General features: G+C 39.7%; 1 long non-coding RNA gene across 1 annotated transcript; it reads left to right on the forward strand.

Annotated features, from left to right (window-relative positions):
- Positions 1–4,748: 4,748 nt before the first annotated feature.
- Positions 4,749–6,932, forward strand: LOC148185688 (uncharacterized). Its single transcript, XR_015775759.1, has 3 exons — positions 4,749–4,874; positions 6,089–6,218; positions 6,490–6,932. It is a non-coding gene; the product is annotated as an uncharacterized LOC148185688 (long non-coding RNA).
- The last annotated feature ends 1,149 nt before the right edge of the window (positions 6,933–8,081 follow it).

Genomic DNA, 8,081 nt, shown 5'->3' on the forward strand with positions numbered 1-8,081 from the left:
TGCAAAACTTATGTCTTACTATTTATACCTATGGACTGTAAACTTAGTGGTCGTAGCTACTGTTACGTCACTCACTGGTTTGTGGGATGTCATTTTGAAGCTACAAGTTCGGCCCATCAGCCGTCACCTTCTTGGTTTTTTGGAGGCGGAAATGACCATAATATTTAACATATAACATTTAGAAGTTAGATATAATGTTTCAAATTTAGATTTAAAGCTTAACATTTAGATATAACATTAGACTCCTTTTTTGATGTTATGTTCAACATCACAAACAAGCCGGAAAACAGGTTAGTGAACAATAGAAAGCAGCATGGAGGCCAGTGACAATGACAGAGTGGTTACTTCTTTTTTATAGGTCTTACTTGTTCAGTGTCTCACTTAAACTTGGTGTTAATTTTGAAGGCTGTTTGAACACTGCTTGAACAGCGATTGATGCTATTTTCTACCCGCCTGTCATTGCATAGCTCCGGAAAAATTAGTACATACACCCACATGTCATTTTCATCACTGCTGATCCGAGCCAGAGCTGATAATTACTCTTGACTGGCCTATTGCAGAGTCATTTGACCCGGAGATGAATGCCAACTGTAACCTTTCCCATTACATGCAAATGCCAGATATTAGTCAGTTTTAGTCATTTGTCATATTAGTAGGTTTTTTTCCTGTGAAGATGAGAATTTTACCATTACGCCCTCGTCCTCTCACTGGAAGTCTGAAGCGAACAGATGAATGAATGACGTGATGAAGCGATGAGAGGATCTGGAATTAGAGCAAAGCCTGACTCTGACCCTGTGTGCTGAGCACACTTCTGTCAGCTCTGATCACCCGCAGCAGACGGCCGGGACTGTGATCAAGTTTTAGCCGCAGGGACAGACGGATGGACGGCCATCAGCCATTTTTTGTTGTTGTTTCCATCCAAACGAGCCAGTGAGGGGATGGAGGTTAGGTCTCATTTCTGTGACCGACTTAATTAATCTCCATCCTTCTCTCTTGTGTTTGGCATGTGGAGGCATGCCTGAGGGAGAAGGAGAGGATAAATTGCATCAACAGGAAATAAACAAATACTTGAGCACAAACACACACCCATGAAGGCGTTGCAGGAAAACACAGCTTCTTGCGTGCTTTGACTCACAAAGTGACACACACACAGACATGCAGATTCACAAACGGCTTAATTAAACAACATCACAGGGGGGTCTGTGGGATGTGTGCTAATGGAGAGGCCGGCAGTGAGAAAAGGCTGGCTGGCTTCTCTATCACCACAGGAACTTAACAAAACATGTCTTCAATTTTCATGTTCTGCACAAGCTTTAGGAGAAATTTGACCCTGCTTTGAAAAGTGATTCTTAAGGAAGGTACGAGGTACTTTCAGGCAACTCTTAACTTTAGTCAAGAGTCAATTTTCATCACATGATGAATCGACTTGCTTTTTGTATTATTCAGTTTGAGTTTTTTTGAACGTACTCCCTCAATGCAGGTGAGGTTCAAATCGATACTTATAGTTTGTCATTTACAACAATGTCTTAGAACAAAAACAATCCCATTCAAACAAGCATTATTAACTGTGTTTCAGAATGAAGCGCCATCCATGGTGATACGCCTGAAAAAACAGTTGTCTAGTTTGTTGAAGCTAACAATTGCTATAAATAAAATGACAAGATATTGCAAAACTCACCAGGAATGAAGTGTGACACAATGGAGTCACACGTTGCCGCTTTGAAGTGGACTTCTGAGTCTACATTTATGCTCTAGGTATCCTTCTGCGTCTACTATATTCTGTAATAGTGCTACTGTAATATCAACAGAAGCACATGGTAAGATTACACTGTACGTGGTCATGTTTAGACAATAAAAGCACATGGCAACCAACGCCGGGACAACAAATAAACACACATGCTGACATGGATGCGATTAGGCAACAAGTGTCAGAAAAAACCATCACATTTAGACGGGAAGCAAACAGTGGAATTACACTTGAAAGTCCAGAGTTTGTTGGCTTATTTCACCTCATCAAGTCAAGTCATGCAAAGAAAATGAGGCAAACAAATGCAGTGACATCCATCCAACATGTCATTTACATGGGTATTTAGGAAAACTTTAGGAAGCAAGTTTCCCTTCCTAGAATGTCAAAATATTCCTCCAAAAATTAAAAAAAAATCCCAAAGAAAGCAGCAAAGCAAACAGCACCGACACACTGGAGGCCACCAACCATCTGATTCATTCAAGTTTGTGAAATGCGACGGAAACACAGAGAGCGACGCTGCATCAAAGCTTTGAAAGTTGAAAAAGGGTTAAAAACGACGAAATGAAGGAGATTGATGATTATGGATGATGAGCTGCAGGGGAAAAGATCAGAAAGGAGAGGAAACACATTAAAAAATCATGTGCTTGTGTGCCGCTCCTGATTGCTGATCACACACCGCTGCTGTGAACACACACTCATCATACGACAGCCTTTTTAATCATAAAGACGGAGGTATACACACTTTGATGCAGCCTACATTCACACATTCAACATGCCAGAAAACACACGCAGGCCAAAACATTCAAAAAAACCACACAATCCCTCGTCTTTATCAGCCTGAAGCGGCTCCGGCAGCTGAATCGACCGCAGACCCAACGCCTCCACCTACGGCCCCGTTGTTTGCTAAGACTCCCATGACCACGGTTCAAAGCACGCCTCATACTTCCCTCTGCAGTGCATCGCTCTCTGACCCTGTGCCCACACAGGAGCTGTGATCTAAAATAAAACAAACAAACGCTTTGTTCTCTGCAGAGTGAAGCCCGCTCGATATCACAGAGAGAGAAAGGGAACCGAATGGAAACCTCCCAGGGAGCTGTGGGTTTCTTTCGGAAGTCAAGTGGGACGAATGTGTGGGTGTGTGTGTGTGTCAGAAACTTGAAGCACCGATGGCGAATATGTGTCTGTATGCGGATTAAGGTGGCGGTGGCTTGAAAACAGAGCAGTCGTGTGTGTGTAGGCATTTCTGCACTGTACGTGTTCAGTGTGTCTGTAATGTCTGCAGTGTCGAACACGGAGGTGAACTTTGCGTCTTTATTGTTGCATTCAAAGTTCATAGCGTGCTGTTGGGTTTATGCCTTTGTCACTGGATGGTTGTGGAAATGCCTCCATTAACATTCATTAGCTCGTGAACATCAAGAGCGAGAGCAGGACCGCGGCTGTGAAACCGAGTGTGTAGGTGTGCAGAGCTACAAAGAGCATATGAAATGCCTCAGACAGAAAAATGGGAGTCAAAATTTTCTTTTCTTTTTATTCATCAAAAGCACAAGCAGTAGGCTGCCATGATTTCACAGTGTTAGCAGCAAGATTTATACTCTTGTTGGTAACCACGTGCGATATAAATCAAGGCAGGACACTTTTTCATGCACTTACAATTTCAAGATTTGTCTCCATAACATGTCTTCTTTCTGACTTTTGACAAGAAAATGTCCAAAATACCAACACGTTCTCATCCCAACTCGTCACATGGTGCCACCCTGTCGGTGACCTTCTGTGTTTACGTATGTTGTTTTAGGTATCCTGCAACAGCTGTTTGCACTCCGGGATGCTGACCTTGATGTCAACAAATTCAAATAGTGTACTATTGTCATGGTGGGATGACACAGCCCGTTACTGTGATGTCAACAATTATCTGATTATATTATGAGGTTTCCAGCAGGTTACCAAGCGCATTTTCATCTGACGCCATCCAGCCACGTTGGACGCGGAAGGTGGTTTTTGGCGTCACGCTTGTATGCTGAAAGTACTGACCGAGTGGACGACTTTGACAAGTTGAAAATTTACGATCAGGTTTATTTTCATTCAGATTTAGATTCTGGAAAATGAATGCAAAAAGTAAATATTTCATTACATAATGCCTCATTTGCATATTTAATCATACAATTTCAGATAACATTCAAAAATGTCCTGATTTTAAATTTACAATATATCTTTGAAATTTTGCAAGTTGGTGCATATTTAATTTGATATTACCTCATCTGCATATTTAAACATACAATAACAGAAAACTAATATGTTCTAATGTAAGTCATCAACTGAAGTTTTATGGTGCCATCTAAATAAAAAAAAAAATCAAAAAAGCCCCATTCACCTTTTACCAAAAGTTTAACAGCAACAGCTCCTCTGCCCTGTTCACAAACACAGACATACTGAAAAAGCTCCTGTTTGATGTAGTCTTTTAAAATGCTATTGTGTTTTTCACCTGACAGAAACAGTCTGGGGTTGGTCTGACAACGATGAACTTTAATTTGGAGTTCTCACAAAATGTCTATGTTTGTCTATAGCACAGTGCTGGCTAGTTTTTCCTCTAAATTGGACCCATTTTCTATGTTAATTAAGGCTCTTTTTAAACTAAAGCGTGGTTGAATGAGATTCTTCACTTTACAACAGTAAAAAAATCAGCAATTAGTCACCCACAGCAAAAAATACACACATTTCCAAAGGATTCCTGCTGTGCCCGATTTTTTTTTCCCTTCCCAGCAACTTCCTTGCTAAACAAAATGAGCGGCTCAACACAAACCGAGTTGTGCGTTTTCTCATTATGTCAGCAGGTGACATTGATTGTTACATAATAGAAACTTTGCTTTTAGCTCAGAGACAGCTTCGGGGCAGAATGTTAAATTTTTCAGGTTTAAAGTGCCTACAAACCCATCAGCCACCCACACAGGTGTTTCCACTTATCCTGCTTAATTAGAGCTCCTCTGTAGCTGTGAGAACACTGCGGCTGATTGACTTCTCCGCTCTCCTGTTGGCTCCGTTACACCTGAAAGGAGTGAGACTAATTACACCTTCATGTTTCTTAATAAGTGCGGTCAGACCGATGGATGACTTCTAGCACAGATCCACCAAAGTAAGTCTGACTGAAATTTAAATTCTCTTTTTTTTTTAAACTTATGTATTATGTATTATTTCATAAATTTGGTGCATATTTCCATGATCTTCCACTACCGCCAAGTTTTTGCTTATCCTGTAAAATATGTCAACTTGGACTGGAAAAAGTTACACAAAATTTTAAACAGATGATCATGATTTCAACATGATAACTTTTGTGTTTCACTGTCTTTTCAACATTTCAGTTTGTCCAAAAATTTCTTTATGACCAAATATCTATAAGATCTAAAAATGGTGTTTAGTGTTAAAAAGTAAATGTTCAGCCTGTTCTCATTCTGAACTCATAAAAAAGTGCTGCTTTGCCAGTGTTTTTGACAAAAGTGTAATATATATATATATATATATATATATATATATATATATATATACTGTATATATCCATTTTATGTCAGCATGTAAGCATTGGTATTATGAGCATGCCACTAAGGTTAGCATTCAGTTAGGTATTTATGCATTTACGCAGGCATTACCATTAAACCCAATGAGAAACTGTACTATTGCAGCAGCTTAGCAAAAAACTACAAAAAAGCAATACAATATAATACGGCAATAGCTTTATTAATGAGAGGGTTGTTTTTACTGTACACACACAGTACATGTATAAGTAGGGCAAAATCAGATGCAAACAACTGTTAAATTATAGTGCAGTTTTTTGAAAGCCTCTGTCATTCTGCCTTCATGTGATTCTTCAGTGATATTAAACTGTCATAGAGCATGCAGTGGCTCACCTAATCCCCCCTCATATGTATGATGACAAAACACTGAACGCAGAATATTTATATGTCAGATTACAGTTTATGTATTTTACTTTGATAGATTCCACACAGCACGCCTACAGCCTGGCAAAAGACCTTTTGTTTTTGTTCTTTTTTTTGCTATGATAGGGTAATAAGAAAGAGACAGCAGGCAGTGTCGCAGAGATGACAGAGCCTGTCTCACTTTCATTAAACCTCACACAGACCTGTCTTCACCCGCAGATAAAAGAGCAAAAGAGGAAGATGGGAGGATAATTGGAACAGCACTATATGCAAATATTCAGCCATTTAGAGGATTCAGGGATGTTTGTGTGTGGAAGTGGTGGGTGGTGAGACATCTGAGCATGTGGGTTTGTGGGAGTGTGTGATTTAATGGAAGTTTTTTTTTTGTTTTTTGTCTGTGTGTCTTCTCCCCAAGCGGTTGATGTCACTCAGTAGCCGAGCGGAGGAGCATCTCCGGTTTCCTGACCTCACAAAGAAAATAACGGCCGCTCTGTTGCGGCGCTCCATTCTCCCAGCAGCCTGCAGAGAGCCGGCTGGCCTTACAGGTGATCCCTTGCCCACTCATTATCAGCACCTCTTTATCTCTTTTATTTCAATCTCTTTCACAAATTCATGCCCTCCCTCTCCTACTTGTTTTCCCACACTCCAAGTGCCTCTTGAATCCTCTGACAGAAATTAACTTTTTTTGTGTGGAAAAAAGCCAAAAACTATTTAAAAAAACGTAATATTGGCAAAAGAAAACCATCAAAGGACAACACCAGCAAAGATCAAAGTGTAAATACATCACCTTTTCCCTCACACCATCTTTCTCCCTAGGATTTCTGCAACGCCTCCGACTTCAAAATTATGATTCATGCTGTGCTTCAAAACAAGGAGATGTGTTGCCGGCCGACTGTGAGAAGGACTGCATCTTTCATGGAGGAGGGGGCACGCTTCTCTGTTGCCTTGTTTCAATAATGCAACAGTCGAAAGCATCCATCCATCATTCAGAAGACTCAACTCCACTTCCCTCTCACCTGTACATCCTGCAAAATTCACCACAACAAACTCAGAAAACTGTCAGGTATAAATGTCTATCAGAACTGCCTACCACATGTATAAATAGAGTTAAGATGTTGGAAAAAGTCGTGCTATGATATGTTGCAAAATGCCATACTATATAGCACGTGGAAAAAATGCTTGAAAAATTAATTGTTCCAAATGTTAAAAAAAAGTCACAGTATAGCAGTTTGAAGAACATTATTAGAATTTGGAAGAAACAGTCCAAAAAGTCAACAATTAAAAAAAGTTGAAAAAAGTCATACAATAGCATGCAGTTAAAACAGTCAAGAAAGTCATTGTTCCAGATGTTGCTAAAACTTATGGTAAAGCATTTAGAAGAATATTATAGTATGGGTTGTCAAAAGAATGGTCCAAAAAGTTGAAATTTAAAATAATGGAAAAATACCATACTACAGCATGCAGTAAAAAAAAGTTAAAAAAAACTCTCTAAAAAGAGTTAAATGATGATTTGGTGATTTTGTCAGGGATAGAATAGTTAGATGTAGCATTGGTCAGTCTCATATATACAAATGTCGGCATTTATAACATAAAAATTTGGGGTACTCAACATTTCTGGGTTCACAATGGGGCTCTACAGGCTGGCAAAGGAAAATAAGCAAGCATGTGTTATGAAATGGGTCTACAGCTCACAGATGCAGGATCCAAAGAGTTAAACAAGCCCCAAAGAAAGGTTGTCTGGGTAACATCTTCTCCGTGGGACGAGGTAGCACGAGGGCATCTGTGCACAGGGGCCCTTCATTTCATAATCTGTCCATGTGAGGTCAAAAGGTTATCTTGTAATAATCCAAAAACCAGAAAATCTTTCTCAAAAAGAGAAAATTGGGAGATAAACCAAGTGTAATCAGCCAGTGGGGTTGCAGATTATGCAACCCAGTCGCCAGAAAAAATGTTGGAATTGTCCGTTTCTGCAAACTACAAATACTTACTTAGTTATAGTTATGAAAAGATCATGTTTTGGCTCAAATACCTGGCACTGATGGCACAACCATGGCTCGAAACGCAGCTTTATCTTTGTAAAAGACAACCACTTTTATGGTGTTAGCACCAGTGGAAAGTAGCAGGAACTGCACTGATAACTTTTTAAAAACAACCAACTTAATCATGCCTTATTTAGTCAGCTTTAAAAAATGGATACTAAAAATAATAAACCCTTCAAAGTGGGGTGAGAAAGCTTGAGAATATGGACACTGTCATTTAAAAAGTTAAAGAAAGCGTTCATATTTTAGTGTTTTTCACTGGTGTGTCCCCTCCAGCACACCGTGTTTTTCTCTTCTCTTCCCCTGTCATGTTCAGAATCCCAAAGAGCAAAAGCATGAAACTTGATCCTCGGATAAAAGCACTCGGTT

Source organism: Plectropomus leopardus, chromosome 23 (assembly GCF_026936395.1).
Source record: "Plectropomus leopardus strain MGB_pleo_1.0 chromosome 23, ASM2693639v1, whole genome shotgun sequence".
In the NCBI taxonomy this organism is placed as follows: Eukaryota; Metazoa; Chordata; class Actinopteri; order Perciformes; family Serranidae; genus Plectropomus; species Plectropomus leopardus.